Source organism: Channa argus, unplaced genomic scaffold (genome assembly GCF_033026475.1).
Source record: "Channa argus isolate prfri unplaced genomic scaffold, Channa argus male v1.0 Contig013, whole genome shotgun sequence".
In the NCBI taxonomy this organism is placed as follows: domain Eukaryota; kingdom Metazoa; phylum Chordata; class Actinopteri; order Anabantiformes; family Channidae; genus Channa; species Channa argus.
The window spans coordinates 267826-285013 of record NW_027125232.1 but is presented as its reverse complement, the minus strand read 5'-3'; the positions used below and the strand labels follow the sequence as shown (position 1 = coordinate 285013).

The following is a 17188-nucleotide window of genomic DNA, read 5'->3' as shown; positions in this document are numbered from 1 at the left end:
GCATAATGTGAGACATGCCATGTTGGCTTTGGGTAACACAATAATGGCCCCAAATGCAGTAGATATAGTGAGTAGAAGGGAAATTTTTAAAAGTGCAAAGAAAAAGATGTGAAACACGTAGAAACTAGATTGCCATGCTGATATGAAACTGGCATTGTACCCCAGATTGGACTCGAACCCTTTGGGTAGCACAATAATGACAATAAAAGCAGTTAGTATAGTAAGATGGAGGAAAGCATTTGAAAGAGCAGAGAAAAGAATGTGAAATATACAATAATTGCATTCCCAAGCTGATATGCATCTGGAATTGTACAGTAGGTGAATATGTACTTTCTGTATCTGGTTCACTTTACTAAAAGGTTGTAAAGGCCCTAAGTCAGCTTACAAAACACAGTTAGCAGAGGATGGTTTCGATCCATCGACCTCTGGGTTATGGGCCCAGCACGCTTCCGCTGCGCCACTCTGCTGTCAACCACCCCAGATGGGACTCTAACCCTTTGGGTAACACAATAATGACAATAAAAGCAGTTAGTATAGTAAGATGGAGGAAAGCATTTGAAAGAGCAGAGAAAAGAATGTGAAATATACAAAAATTGCATTCCCAAGCTGATATGCATCTGGAATTGTACAGTAGGCGAATATGTATTTTCTGTATCTGGTTCACTTTACTAAAAGGTTGTAAAGGCCCTAAGTCAGCTTACAAAACACAGTTAGCAGAGGATGGTTTCGATCCATCGACCTCTGGGTTATGGGCCCAGCACGCTTCCGCTGCGCCACTCTGCTTTCAACCACGCCAGATTGGACTCGAACCCTTTGGGTAACACAATAATGACAATAAAAGCAGTTAGTATAGTAAGATGGAGGAAAGCATTTGAAAGAGCAGAGAAAAGAATGTGAAATATACAAATATTGCATTCCCAAGCTGATATGCATCTGGAATATTACAGTAGGTGAATATGTACTTTCTGTATCTGGATCACTTTACTTAAAGGTTGTAAAGGCCCTAAGTCAGCTTACAAAACACAGTTAGCAAAGGATGGTTTCAATCTATTGACCTCTGGGTTATGGGCCCAGCACGCTTCTGCTGCGCCACTCTGCTGTCAACCACCCCAGATGGGACTCGAACCCACAACCCCTGGCTTAGGAGGCCAGTGCATTATCCATTAGGCCACTGGGGCATCACAAACACCTTTACTCCTCAGTTCTTCCAACTAACAGTTGCTTCCTATACAGAGCATAATGTGAGACATGCCATGTTGGCTTTGGGTAACACAGTAATGGCCCCAAATGCAGTAGATATAGTGAGTAGAAGGGAAAAGATGTGAAATACGTAGAAACTAGATTGCCATGCTGAGATGAAACTGGCATTGTACACCAGATTGGACTCGAACCCTTTGGGTAACACAATAATGGCCCCAAATGCAGTAGATATAGTGAGTAGAAGGGAAATTTTTAAAAGTGCAAAGAAAAAGATGTGAAACACATAGAAACTAGTTTCCAATGCTGATATGAAACTGGCATTGTACCCCAGATTGGACTCGAACCCTTTGGGTAACACAATAATGACAATAAAAGCAGTTAGTATAGTAAGATGGAGGAAACCATTTAAAAGAGCAGAGAAAGGAATTTGAAATATACAAAAATTGCATTCCCAAGCTGATATGCATCTGGAATTGTACAGGAGGTGAATATTTACTTTCTGTATCTGGTTCAGTTTACTAAAAGGTTGTAAAGGCCCTAAGTCAGCTTACAAAACACAGTTAGCAGAGGATGGTTTCGATCCATCGACCTCTGGGTTATGGGTCCAGCACGCTTCCGCTGTACCACTCTGCTGTCAACCACCCCAGATTTCCGAAAGGGAAATTTTTAAAAGTGCAAAGAAAAAGATGTGAAACACGTAGAAACTAGATTGCCATGCTGATATGAAACTGGCATTGTACCCCAGATTGGACTCGAACCCTTTGGGTAGCACAATAATGACAATAAAAGCAGTTAGTATAGTAAGATGGAGGAAAGCATTTGAAAGAGCAGAGAAAAGAATGTGAAATATACAATAATTGCATTCCCAAGCTGATATGCATCTGGAATTGTATAGTAGGTGAATATGTACTTTCTGTATCTGGTTCACTTTACTAAGAGGTTGTAAAGGCCCTAAGTCAGCTTACAAAACACAGTTAGCAGAGGATGGTTTCGATCCATCGACCTCTGGGTTATGGGCCCAGCACGCTTCCGCTGCGCCACTCTGCTGTCAACCACCCCAGATGGGACTTGAACCCACAATCCCTGGCTTAGGAGGCCAGTGCCTTATCCATTAGGCCACTGGGGCATCTCAATCACCTTTACTCATCAGTTCTTCCACCAAACAGTTGCTTCCTATACAGAGCATAATGTGAGACATGCCATGTTGGCTTTGGGTAACACAATAATGGCCCCAAATGCAGTAGATATAGTGAGTTCAATTCAATTCAACTTTATTTATATAGTGCCAATTCACAACAAAGTCATCTCAGGGCACTTTACAGAATAAAGTCAAGATTATAAAGATATATAAAGAGAACCCAACAATTCCCCCTGGAGCAAGCCATAGGCAACAGTGGAGAGGAAAAACTCCCTTTAACGGAAGAAACCTCCAGCAGAACCAGGCTCAGGGTGGACGGCCATTTGCCTCGACCGGTTGGGGTGAGTGGAAAGGGGAGAGGGAAAAGAACAGAGCAACAAAAAGCAACAACAAAACATTGGGCAGATTGGTAGGACCAGTAGCTTCACGCTGGAAGACACACAGCTTCAAAGCCGGGGGACACCTGCAGAAAGGGACAGAGAGAAGGGGACAGAGGATGACAAAGACAACTACGGGAGAGAACACACAGAGTTAATGACATACAGTGGTGACAATTGCGGGATGAGAGGAGAGGAGAGATGGTCAAGAGGAGGAAAGGAGCTCAGTGCATTGGGGGGTGGGTCCCCCAGCAGTCTAAGCCTATGGCAGCATAACTATAAATAACTATATGCTTTATTAAAAAGGAAGGTTTTAAGCCTAGACTTAAAAGTAGAGAGGCTGTCTGCTTCCCGAATCTGAACTGGGAGCTGGTTTCACAAGAGAGGAGCTTGATAGCTAAAGGCTCTACCTCCCATTCTACTTTTGGAAATTCTGGGAACCACAAGTAGGCCTGCATTCTGAGAGCAAAGTGGTCTACTGGGATGATATGGTGCTATGAGGTCTTCTAAATATGATGGAGCCTGACCATTCAGAGCTTTATATGTAAGAAGCAGGGTTTCAAATTCTATTCTACATTTAATTGGAAGCCAATGGAGAGAAGCTAGTGAAGGTGAAATATGATCTCTCTTGCTAGTTCCAGTCAGCACTCTTGCTGCAGCATTTTGGATTAATTGCAGGCTCTTTAGGGAGTTACTGCGGCATCCTGAAAGTAGGGAATTACAGTAGTCAAACCTAGAGGTAACAAATGCATGGACCAGTTTTTCGGCATCACTTTGAGACAGGATGCTCCTAATTTTGGCAATGTTCCGTAGGTGGAAGAAGGCTGTTCTAGAGATTTGTTTTATATGTGAGTTAAAGGACAGATCCTGATCAAACATAACTCCAAGGTTCCTTGCAGTAGTACTGGAGGCCAGGCTTATGCCATCTAGTGTAACAATATGGTTGGACATCATATCTCTGAGATTTTTGGGCCCAAATACTATGAATTCAGTTTTGTCTGAGTTTAAAAGTAAAAAATTGTGGGACATCCAGGCCTTTATGTCTTGTAGGCATGCTTGAAGCTTTATTAACTGATTATTTTCATCTGGTTCCATATATAAATATAGCTGGGTATCATCAGCATAACAGTGGAAGGGATATTTTTAAAAGTGCAAAGAAAAAGATGTGAAACACGTAGAAACTAGATTGCCATGCTGATATGAAACTGGCATTGTACCCCAGATTGGACTCGAACCCTTTGGGTAACACAATAATGACAATAAAAGCAGTTAGTATAGTAAGATGGAGGAAAGCATTTGAAAGAGCAGAGAAAAGAATGTGAAATATACAAAAATTGCATTCCCAAGCTGATATGCATCTGGAATATTACAGTAGGTGAATATGTACTTTCTGTATCTGGATCACTTTACTTAAAGGTTGTAAAGGCCCTAAGTCAGCTTACAAAACACAGTTAGCAAAGGATGGTTTCAATCTATTGACCTCTGGGTTATGGGCCCAGCACGCTTCCGCTGCGCCACTCTGCTTTCAACCACGCCAGATTGGACTCGAACCCTTTGGGTAACACAATAATGACAATAAAAGCAGTTAGTATAGTAAGATGGAGGAAAGCATTTGAAAGAGCAGAGAAAAGAATGTGAAATATACAAAAATTGCATTCCCAAGCTGATATGCATCTGGAATATTACAGTAGGTGAATATGTACTTTCTGTATCTGGATCACTTTACTTAAAGGTTGTAAAGGCCCTAAGTCAGCTTACAAAACACAGTTAGCAGAGGATAGTTTCGAACCATCGACCTTTGGGTTATGGGCCCAGCACGCTTCCGCTGAGCCACTCTGCTGTCAACCACCCCAGATGGGACTCGAACCCTTTGGGTAACACAATAATGACAATAAAAGCAGTTAGTATAGTAAGATGGAGGAAAGCATTTGAAAGAGCAGAGAAAAGAATGTGAAATATACAAAAATTGCATTCCCAAGCTCATATGCATCTGGAATTGTACAGTAGGTGAATATGTACTTTCTGTATCTGGTTCACTTTACTAAAAGGTTGTAAAGGCCCTAAGTCAGCTTACAAAACACAGTTAGCAGAGGATGGTTTCGATCCATCGACCTCTGGGTTATGGGCCCAGCACGCTTCCGCTGCGCCACTCTGCTTTGAACCACACCAGATTGGACTCGAACCCTTTGGGTAATACAACTGCTCATACTGAACCAAAACCCAAAACTTTTAAATGTGGATTATTAAACATCAGATCTCTCTCTTCTAAATCTTTGTTAGTAAATGACTTGATAAATGATCATCAAATTGGTTTATTTTGTCTCACTGAAACGTGGTTGCAGCAGGAAGAATATGTCAGTTTAAATGAGTCAACCCCCCAAAGTCATATTAATTATCATGTTCCTAGATGCACAGGCCGAGGTGGAGGAGTAGCAGCAATATTTCACTCTAGCTTATCAATAATTCCTAGACCTAAACATAGTTATACCTCATTTGAGAGTCTTACTCTTAGCCTTTCACACCCAAACTGGAAAACTCAAAAACCACTATTATTTGTTATCGTGTACCGTCCTCCAGTCCCTTATTCAGAGTTTTTGATTGAATTTTCTGATTTTCTATCTGATTTAGTGCTTAGTACAGATAAAGTCATTATAGTGGGTGACTTTAACATTCATGTAGATGCTGACAGTAACTGTTTGAGCACTGCGTTTAATTCATTATTAGATTCAATTGGTTTTTCCCAAAATGTAAATAAACCCACTCATTGTTTTAGTCACACGTTAGACCTTGTCCTTACATATGGCATTGAAACTGATAATTTAATAGTATTTCCTCATAATTCTCTTCTGTCTGACCATTTTCTAATAACATTTGATTTTACAATAACGGACTATACAGCAGTTAGGAAAAAATTCCACTACAGCAGATGTTTATCTGAAAATGCTGTGAATACATTTAAAGAAATTATTTCTTCATCTTTTTCACCACCATGTGTCAATACTATGGTGAGTAGCCATCTTACTCCTGTGCAAATTGATTATTTAGTTGACGATTCTGCCGCCTCACTGCGTAGGATACTAGATACAGTTGCCCCTTTGAAATAGAAGGCAGTGAATCAGAGGAGCCGACCTCCATGGTACAATTCACAAATGCACAGCTTAAAGCAGACAACACGAAAGTTAGAGAGGAAGTGGCGTTCCACTAATTTAGAAGAATCCCGGTTAGCCTGGAAAAACAGTTTAAAAACATACAAAAAAGCTCTCCGTGATGCCAGAACAGCATATTATTCCGCATTAATAGAGGAAAACAAGAACAACCCCCGGTTTCTGTTCAGCACTGTAGCCAGGCTGACTAAGAGCCATAGTTCTGTTGAGCCTAGTATTCCCTTAACTTTGAGCAGCAATGACTTTATGACTTTCTTTACTAGTAAAATTGTAGCCATTAGGGAAAAGATTCACCAGATCCTCCCTACAAATATTACGGCTAGATCTTCATGTACAACAGCTATAGAATCCTCAATAAGGCCCCAATCCATCTTAGACTGCTTTTCACCCATAGATCTCACTGAGCTAAGTTCAACTACCGCCTCCTCAAAACTAACAACATGTCTTTTAGACCCTGTTCCAACCAAATTGCTTAAAGATGTTCTACCTTTAATAGACACTTTCATATTAGATTTGATTAACCTATCTTTAGAAACTGGCTATGTACCAAAGGCCTATAAAGTTGCTGTAATCAAACCATTACTTAAAAAACCTTGTCTTGATCCAGGGGATTTAGCCAACTATAGACCAATATCAAATCTCCCGTTTATTTCTAAAATCCTTGAAAAAGTAGTTGCAAAACAATTATGTGATCACCTTTACAGGAATAATTTGTATGAAGACTTTCAGTCAGGATTTAGAGCTCATCACAGTACAGAAACAGCACTGGTAAAAGTCTCCAATGATCTTCTCCTGGCTTCAGATAATGGACTTGTGTCTGTACTCGTCTTACTAGACCTTAGTGCCGCATTTGACACCATTGACCACAACATTTTATTACAGAGACTAGAACATGGATTTGGGATTAAAGGAACCACATTACATTGGTTTAAATCTTATCTGTCAGACAGATTCCAACTTGTTCATGTTAATGATGACTCTTCTTTATGCACCAAAGTCAGCTATGGAGTTCCACAGGGCTCTGTGTTAGGACCAATACTTTTTAATCTCTACATGTCACCTTTAGGCAAAATCATTAGGAAACATTCCATAAACTTCCACTGATATGCAGATGATACCCAGCTCTATTTATCTGTGAAACCAGAAGATACTAACCAATTAGTCAAATTTGAAGCATGTCTAAAAGACATAAAGAACTGGATGTCCTACAATTTCCCACTTCTAAATTCAGACAAAACTGAAATCATCCTCTTTGGGCCTAAAAACATGAGAAATATGCTGTCTAACAATATAGTTACTCTAGATGACATAACTTTGGCCTCTAGTACTACGGTGAGGAACCTTGGAGTTATCTTTGACCAAGATTTGGCGTTTACGTCACATAAAAGACAAATGTCTAGAACAGCCTTCTTCCACCTACGGAACATTGCTAAAATTAGAAGCATCCTGTCTCAAAGTGATGCCGAAAAACTTGTCCATGCATTTGTTACTTCTAGGTTGGACTACTGTAATTCCCTACTTCTGGGGTGTCCTAATAACTCTCTAAAAAGCCTTCAATTAATCCAAAATGCTGCAGCAAGAGTGCTGACTGGATTAGGAAAGAGAGATCATATTTCACCTTCACTAGCTTCTCTTCATTGGCTTCCCATAAAATCTAGAATAGAGTTCAAAACCCTCCTCCTTACATACAAAGCTCTTAATGGTCAAGCTCCATCATATTTAATAGATCTCATAGTCCTGTATCGCCCAATTAGACCACTTCGATCCCAAAATACTGGCCTACTTGTGGTTCCCAGAGTTTGCAAAAGTAGAATGGGAGGCAGAGCCTTTAGCTATCAAGCTCCTCTCCTGTGGAACCAGCTTCCAATCCAAATTCGGGGAGCAGACACCCTCTCTACTTTTAAGACTAGGCTTAAAACTTTCCTTTTTGATAAAGCTTATAGTTAAAAATCCTCACTCAACGCCAGTGCCTTATCCATTAGGCCACTGGGGCATCTCAAACACCTTTACTCATCAGTTCTTCCACCAAACAGTTGCTTCCTAGACAGAGCATAATGTGAGACATGCCATGTTGGCTTTGGGTAACACAATAATGGCCCCAAATGCAGTAGATATAGTGAGTTCAATTCAATTCAACTTTATTTATATAGTGCCAATTCACAACAAAGTCATCTCAGGGCACTTTACAGAATAAAGTCAAGATTATAAAGATATGTAAAGAGAACCCAACAATTCCCCCTGGAGCAAGCCATAGGCAACAGTGGAGAGGAAAAACTCCCTTTAACGGAAGAAACCTCCAGCAGAACCAGGCTCAGGGTGGACGGCCATTTGCCTCGACCGGTTGGGGTGAGTGGAAAGGGGAGAGGGAAAAGAACAGAGCAACAAAAAGCAACAACAAAACATTGGGCAGATTGGTAGGACCAGTAGCTTCACGCTGGAAGACACACAGCTTCAAAGCCGGGGGACACCTGCAGAAAGGGACAGAGAGAAGGGGACAGAGGATGACAAAGACAACTACGGGAGAGAACACACAGAGTTAATGACATACAGTGGTGACAATTGCGGGATGAGAGGAGAGGAGAGATGGTCAAGAGGAGGAAAGGAGCTCAGTGCATTGGGGGGTGGGTCCCCCAGCAGTCTAAGCCTATGGCAGCATAACTATAAATAACTATATGCTTTATTAAAAAGGAAGGTTTTAAGCCTAGACTTAAAAGTAGAGAGGCTGTCTGCTTCCCGAATCTGAACTAGGAGCTGGTTTCACAAGAGAGGAGCTTGATAGCTAAAGGCTCTACCTCCCATTCTACTTTTGGAAATTCTGGGAACCACAAGTAGGCCTGCATTCTGAGAGCAAAGTGGTCTACTGGGATGATATGGTGCTATGAGGTCTTCTAAATATGATGGAGCCTGACCATTCAGAGCTTTATATGTAAGAAGCAGGGTTTCAAATTCTATTCTACATTTAATTGGAAGCCAATGGAGAGAAGCTAGTGAAGGTGAAATATGATCTCTCTTGCTAGTTCCAGTCAGCACTCTTGCTGCAGCATTTTGGATTAATTGCAGGCTCTTTAGGGAGTTACTGGGGCATCCTGAAAGTAGGGAATTACAGTAGTCAAACCTAGAGGTAACAAATGCATGGACCAGTTTTTCGGCATCACTTTGAGACAGGATGCTCCTAATTTTGGCAATGTTCCGTAGGTGGAAGAAGGCTGTTCTAGAGATTTGTTTTATATGTGAGTTAAAGGACAGATCCTGATCAAACATAACTCCAAGGTTCCTTGCAGTAGTACTGGAGGCCAGGCTTATGCCATCTAGTGTAACAATATGGTTGGACATCATATCTCTGAGATTTTTGGGCCCAAATACTATGAATTCAGTTTTGTCTGAGTTTAAAAGTAAAAAATTGTGGGACATCCAGGCCTTTATGTCTTGTAGGCATGCTTGAAGCTTTATTAACTGATTATTTTCATCTGGTTCCATATATAAATATAGCTGGGTATCATCAGCATAACAGTGGAAAGGATATTTTTAAAAGTGCAAAGAAAAAGATGTGAAACACGTAGAAACTAGATTGCCATGATGATATGAAACTGGCATTGTACCCCAGATTGGACTCGAACCCTTTGGGTAGCACAATAATGACAATAAAAGCAGTTAGTATAGTAAGATGGAGGAAAGCATTTGAAAGAGCAGAGAAAAGAAAGTGAAATATACAATAATTGCATTCCCAAGCTGATATGCATCTGGAATTGTACAGTAGGCGAATATGTATTTTCTGTATCTGGTTCACTTTACTAAAAGGTTGTAAAGGCCCTAAGTCAGCTTACAAAACACAGTTAGCAGAGGATGGTTTCGATCCATCGACCTCTGGGTTATGGGCCCAGCACGCTTCCGCTGCGCCACTCTGCTTTCAACCACGCCAGATTGGACTCGAACCCTTTGGGTAACACAATAATGACAATAAAAGCAGTTAGTATAGTAAGATGGAGGAAAGCATTTGAAAGAGCAGAGAAAAGAATGTGAAATATACAAAAATTGCATTCCCAAGCTGATATGCATCTGGAATATTACAGTAGGTGAATATGTACTTTCTGTATCTGGATCACTTTACTTAAAGGTTGTAAAGGCCCTAAGTCAGCTTACAAAACACAGTTAGCAAAGGATGGTTTCAATCTATTGACCTCTGGGTTATGGGCCCAGCACGCTTCTGCTGCGCCACTCTGCTGTCAACCACCCCAGATGGGACTCGAACCCACAATCCCTGGCTTAGGAGGCCAGTGCATTATCCATTAGGCCACTGGGGCATCACAAACACCTTTACTCCTCAGTTCTTCCAACTAACAGTTGCTTCCTATATAGAGCATAATGTGAGACATGCCATGTTGGCTTTGGGTAACACAGTAATGGCCCCAAATGCAGTAGATATAGTGAGTAGAAAGGAAAAGATGTGAAATACGTAGAAACTAGATTGCCATGCTGAGATGAAACTGGCATTGTACACCAGATTGGACTCGAACCCTTTGGGTAACACAATAATGACAATAAAAGCAGTTAGTATAGTAAGATGGACGAAAGCATTTGAAAGAGCAGAGAAAGGAATTTGAAATATACAAAAATTGCATTCCCAAGCTGATATGCATCTGGAATTGTACAGTAGATGAATATGTACTGTCTGTATCTGGTTCATTTTACTAAGACATTGTAAAGGCTCTAAATCACTTTACAAAACACAGTTAGCAGAGGATGGATTCGATCCATCGACCTCTGGGTTATGGGCCCAGCACACTTCTGCTGCGCCACTCTGCTTTCAACCAAACCAGATTGGACTCGAACCCTTTGGGTAACACAATAATGACAATAAAAGCAGTTAGTATAGTAAGATTGAGGAAAGCATTTGAAAGAGCAGAGAAAAGAATGTGAAATATACAAAAATTGCATTCCCAAGCTGATATGCATCTGGAATTGTACAGTAGGTGAATATGTACATTCTGTATCTGGTTCACTTTACTAAAAAGTTGCAAAGGCCCTAAGTCAGCTTACAAAACACAGTTAGCAGAGGATGGTTTCGATCCATCGACCTCTGGGTTATGGGCCCAGCACGCTTCCGCTGCGCCACTCTGCTGTCAACCACCCCAGATGGGACTTGAACCCACAATCCCTGGCTTAGGAGGCCAGTGCCTTATCCATTAGGCCACTGGGGCCTCTCAAACACCTTTACTCATCAGTTCTTCCACCAAACAGTTGCTTCCTAGACAGAGCATAATGTGAGACATGCCATGTTGGCTTTGGGTAACACAATAATGGCCCCAAATGCAGTAGATATAGTGAGTAGAAGGGAAATTTTTAAAAGTGCAAAGAAAAAGATGTGAAACACGTAGAAACTAGATTGCCATGCTGATATGAAACTGGCATTGTACCCCAGATTGGACTCGAACCCTTTGGGTAGACCAATAATGACAATAAAAGCAGTTAGTATAGTAAGATGGAGGAAAGCATTTGAAAGAGCAGAGAAAAGAATGTGAAATATACAATAATTGCATTCCCAAGCTGATATGCATCTGGAATTGTATAGTAGGTGAATATGTACTTTCTGTATCTGGTTCACTTTACTAAGAGGTTGTAAAGGCCCTAAGTCAGCTTACAAAACACAGTTAGCAGAGGATGGTTTCGATCCATCGACCTCTGGGTTATGGGCCCAGCACGCTTCCGCTGCGCCACTCTGCTGTCAACCACCCCAGATGGGACTTGAACCCACAATCCCTGGCTTAGGAGGCCAGTGCCTTATCCATTAGGCCACTGGGGCATCTCAATCACCTTTACTCATCAGTTCTTCCACCAAACAGTTGCTTCCTATACAGAGCATAATGTGAGACATGCCATGTTGGCTTTGGGTAACACAATAATGGCCCCATATGCAGTAGATATAGTGAGTTCAATTCAATTCAACTTTATTTATATAGTGCCAATTCACAACAAAGTCATCTCAGGGCACTTTACAGAATAAAGTCAAGATTATAAAGATATATAAAGAGAACCCAACAATTCCCCCTGGAGCAAGCCATAGGCAACAGTGGAGAGGAAAAACTCCCTTTAACGGAAGAAACCTCCAGCAGAACCAGGCTCAGGGTGGACGGCCATTTGCCTCGACCGGTTGGGGTGAGTGGAAAGGGGAGAGGGAAAAGAACAGAGCAACAAAAAGCAACAACAAAACATTGGGCAGATTGGTAGGACCAGTAGCTTCACGCTGGAAGACACACAGCTTCAAAGCCGGGGGACACCTGCAGAAAGGGACAGAGAGAAGGGGACAGAGGATGACAAAGACAACTACGGGAGAGAACACACAGAGTTAATGACATACAGTGGTGACAATTGCGGGATGAGAGGAGAGGAGAGATGGTCAAGAGGAGGAAAGGAGCTCAGTGCATTGGGGGGTGGGTCCCCCAGCAGTCTAAGCCTATGGCAGCATAACTATAAATAACTATATGCTTTATTAAAAAGGAAGGTTTTAAGCCTAGACTTAAAAGTAGAGAGGCTGTCTGCTTCCCGAATCTGAACTGGGAGCTGGTTTCACAAGAGAGGAGCTTGATAGCTAAAGGCTCTACCTCCCATTCTACTTTTGGAAATTCTGGGAACCACAAGTAGGCCTGCATTCTGAGAGCAAAGTGGTCTACTGGGATGATATGGTGCTATGAGGTCTTCTAAATATGATGGAGCCTGACCATTCAGAGCTTTATATGTAAGAAGCAGGGTTTCAAATTCTATTCTACATTTAATTGGAAGCCAATGGAGAGAAGCTAGTGAAGGTGAAATATGATCTCTCTTGCTAGTTCCAGTCAGCACTCTTGCTGCAGCATTTTGGATTAATTGCAGGCTCTTTAGGGAGTTACTGGGGCATCCTGAAAGTAGGGAATTACAGTAGTCAAACCTAGAGGTAACAAATGCATGGACCAGTTTTTCGGCATCACTTTGAGACAGGATGCTCCTAATTTTGGCAATGTTCCGTAGGTGGAAGAAGGCTGTTCTAGAGATTTGTTTTGTATGTGAGTTAAAGGACAGATCCTGATCAAACATAACTCCAAGGTTCCTTGCAGTAGTACTGGAGGCCAGGATTATGCCATCTAGTGTAACAATATGGTTGGACATCATATCTCTGAGATTTTTGGGCCCAAATACTATGAATTCAGTTTTGTCTGAGTTTAAAAGTAAAAAATTGTGGGACATCCAGGCCTTTATGTCTTGTAGGCATGCTTGAAGCTTTATTAACTGATTATTTTCATCTGGTTCCATATATAAATATAGCTGGGTATCATCAGCATAACAGTGGAAGGGATATTTTTAAAAGTGCAAAGAAAAAGATGTGAAACACGTAGAAACTAGATTGCCATGCTGATATGAAACTGGCATTGTACCCCAGATTGGACTCGAACCCTTTGGGTAACACAATAATGACAATAAAAGCAGTTAGTATAGTAAGATGGAGGAAAGCATTTGAAAGAGCAGAGAAAAGAATGTGAAATATACAAAAATTGCATTCCCAAGCTGATATGCATCTGGAATATTACAGTAGGTGAATATGTACTTTCTGTATCTGGATCACTTTACTTAAAGGTTGTAAAGGCCCTAAGTCAGCTTACAAAACACAGTTAGCAAAGGATGGTTTCAATCTATTGACCTCTGGGTTATGGGCCCAGCACGCTTCCGCTGCGCCACTCTGCTTTCAACCACGCCAGATTGGACTCGAACCCTTTGGGTAACACAATAATGACAATAAAAGCAGTTAGTATAGTAAGATGGAGGAAAGCATTTGAAAGAGCAGAGAAAAGAATGTGAAATATACAAAAATTGCATTCCCAAGCTGATATGCATCTGGAATATTACAGTAGGTGAATATGTACTTTCTGTATCTGGATCACTTTACTTAAAGGTTGTAAAGGCCCTAAGTCAGCTTACAAAACACAGTTAGCAGAGGATAGTTTCGAACCATCGACCTTTGGGTTATGGGCCCAGCACGCTTCCGCTGAGCCACTCTGCTGTCAACCACCCCAGATGGGACTCGAACCCTTTGGGTAACACAATAATGACAATAAAAGCAGTTAGTATAGTAAGATGGAGGAAAGCATTTGAAAGAGCAGAGAAAAGAATGTGAAATATACAAAAATTGCATTCCCAAGCTCATATGCATCTGGAATTGTACAGTAGGTGAATATGTACTTTCTGTATCTGGTTCACTTTACTAAAAGGTTGTAAAGGCCCTAAGTCAGCTTACAAAACACAGTTAGCAGAGGATGGTTTCGATCCATCGACCTCTGGGTTATGGGCCCAGCACGCTTCCGCTGCGCCACTCTGCTTTGAACCACACCAGATTGGACTCGAACCCTTTGGGTAATACAACTGCTCATACTGAACCAAAACCCAAAACTTTTAAATGTGGATTATTAAACATCAGATCTCTCTCTTCTAAATCTTTGTTAGTAAATGACTTGATAAATGATCATCAAATTGGTTTATTTTGTCTCACTGAAACGTGGTTGCAGCAGGAAGAATATGTCAGTTTAAATGAGTCAACCCCCCAAAGTCATATTAATTATCATGTTCCTAGATGCACAGGCCGAGGTGGAGGAGTAGCAGCAATATTTCACTCTAGCTTATCAATAATTCCTAGACCTAAACATAGTTATACCTCATTTGAGAGTCTTACTCTTAGCCTTTCACACCCAAACTGGAAAACTCAAAAACCACTATTATTTGTTATCGTGTACCGTCCTCCAGTCCCTTATTCAGAGTTTTTGATTGAATTTTCTGATTTTCTATCTGATTTAGTGCTTAGTACAGATAAAGTCATTATAGTGGGTGACTTTAACATTCATGTAGATGCTGACAGTAACTGTCTGAGCACTGCGTTTAATTCATTATTAGATTCAATTGGTTTTTCCCAAAATGTAAATAAACCCACTCATTGTTTTAGTCACACGTTAGACCTTGTCCTTACATATGGCATTGAAACTGATAATTTAATAGTATTTCCTCATAATTCTCTTCTGTCTGACCATTTTCTAATAACATTTGAATTTACAATAACGGACTATACAGCAGTTAGGAAAAAATTCCACTACAGCAGATGTTTATCTGAAAATGCTGTGAATACATTTAAAGAAATTATTTCTTCATCTTTTTCACCACCATGTGTCAATACTATGGTGAGTAGCCATCTTACTCCTGTGCAAATTGATTATTTAGTTGACGATTCTGCCGCCTCACTGCGTAGGATACTAGATACAGTTGCCCCTTTGAAATAGAAGGCAGTGAATCAGAGGAGCCGACCTCCATGGTACAATTCACAAATGCACAGCTTAAAGCAGACAACACGAAAGTTAGAGAGGAAGTGGCGTTCTACTAATTTAGAAGAATCCCGGTTAGCCTGGAAAAACAGTTTAAAAACATACAAAAAAGCTCTCCGTGATGCCAGAACAGCATATTATTCCGCATTAATAGAGGAAAACAAGAACAACCCCCGGTTTCTGTTCAGCACTGTAGCCAGGCTGACTAAGAGCCATAGTTCTGTTGAGCCTAGTATTCCCTTAACTTTGAGCAGCAATGACTTTATGACTTTCTTTACTAGTAAAATTGTAGCCATTAGGGAAAAGATTCACCAGATCCTCCCTACAAATATTACGGCTAGATCTTCATGTACAACAGCTATAGAATCCTCAATAAGGCCCCAATCCATCTTAGACTGCTTTTCACCCATAGATCTCACTGAGCTAAGTTCAACTACCGCCTCCTCAAAACTAACAACATGTCTTTTAGACCCTGTTCCAACCAAATTGCTTAAAGATGTTCTACCTTTAATAGACACTTTCATATTAGATTTGATTAACCTATCTTTAGAAACTGGCTATGTACCAAAGGCCTATAAAGTTGCTGTAATCAAACCATTACTTAAAAAACCTTGTCTTGATCCAGGGGATTTAGCCAACTATAGACCAATATCAAATCTCCCGTTTATTTCTAAAATCCTTGAAAAAGTAGTTGCAAAACAATTATGTGATCACCTTTACAGGAATAATTTGTATGAAGACTTTCAGTCAGGATTTAGAGCTCATCACAGTACAGAAACAGCACTGGTAAAAGTCTCCAATGATCTTCTCCTGGCTTCAGATAATGGACTTGTGTCTGTACTCGTCTTACTAGACCTTAGTGCCGCATTTGACACCATTGACCACAACATTTTATTACAGAGACTAGAACATGGATTTGGGATTAAAGGAACCACATTACATTGGTTTAAATCTTATCTGTCAGACAGATTCCAACTTGTTCATGTTAATGATGACTCTTCTTTATGCACCAAAGTCAGCTATGGAGTTCCACAGGGCTCTGTGTTAGGACCAATACTTTTTAATCTCTACATGTCACCTTTAGGCAAAATCATTAGGAAACATTCCATAAACTTCCACTGATATGCAGATGATACCCAGCTCTATTTATCTGTGAAACCAGAAGATACTAACCAATTAGTCAAATTTGAAGCATGTCTAAAAGACATAAAGAACTGGATGTCCTACAATTTCCTACTTCTAAATTCAGACAAAACTGAAATCATCCTCTTTGGGCCTAAAAACATGAGAAATATGCTGTCTAACAATATAGTTACTCTAGATGACATAACTTTGGCCTCTAGTACTACGGTGAGGAACCTTGGAGTTATCTTTGACCAAGATTTGGCGTTTACGTCACATAAAAGACAAATGTCTAGAACAGCCTTCTTCCACCTACGGAACATTGCTAAAATTAGAAGCATCCTGTCTCAAAGTGATGCCGAAAAACTTGTCCATGCATTTGTTACTTCTAGGTTGGACTACTGTAATTCCCTACTTCTGGGGTGTCCTAATAACTCTCTAAAAAGCCTTCAATTAATCCAAAATGCTGCAGCAAGAGTGCTGACTGGATTAGGAAAGAGAGATCATATTTCACCTTCACTAGCTTCTCTTCATTGGCTTCCCATAAAATCTAGAATAGAGTTCAAAACCCTCCTCCTTACATACAAAGCTCTTAATGGTCAAGCTCCATCATATTTAATAGATCTCATAGTCCTGTATCGCCCAATTAGACCACTTCGATCCCAAAATACTGGCCTACTTGTGGTTCCCAGAGTTTGCAAAAGTAGAATGGGAGGCAGAGCCTTTAGCTATCAAGCTCCTCTCCTGTGGAACCAGCTTCCAATCCAAATTCGTGGAGCAGACACCCTCTCTACTTTTAAGACTAGGCTTAAAACTTTCCTTTTTGATAAAGCTTATAGTTAAAAATCCTCA

The 17188-nt window shown here is 40.7% G+C and overlaps 4 non-coding genes across 4 annotated transcripts; all 4 read right to left on the bottom strand.

The window, feature by feature from the left end:
* Positions 1–1105: 1105 nt before the first annotated feature.
* trnar-ccu (transfer RNA arginine (anticodon CCU)) lies at positions 1106–1178 on the bottom strand. The gene has a single exon. It is a non-coding gene; the product is annotated as a tRNA-Arg (tRNA).
* Positions 1179–2253: 1075 nt separating this feature from the next.
* On the bottom strand, positions 2254–2326 carry trnar-ccu (transfer RNA arginine (anticodon CCU)). Its single transcript has one exon. It is a non-coding gene; the product is annotated as a tRNA-Arg (tRNA).
* Positions 2327–11004: 8678 nt separating this feature from the next.
* Positions 11005–11077, bottom strand: trnar-ccu (transfer RNA arginine (anticodon CCU)). The gene has a single exon. It is a non-coding gene; the product is annotated as a tRNA-Arg (tRNA).
* Positions 11078–11606: 529 nt separating this feature from the next.
* trnar-ccu (transfer RNA arginine (anticodon CCU)) lies at positions 11607–11679 on the bottom strand. Its single transcript has one exon. It is a non-coding gene; the product is annotated as a tRNA-Arg (tRNA).
* Positions 11680–17188: the final 5509 nt, after the last annotated feature.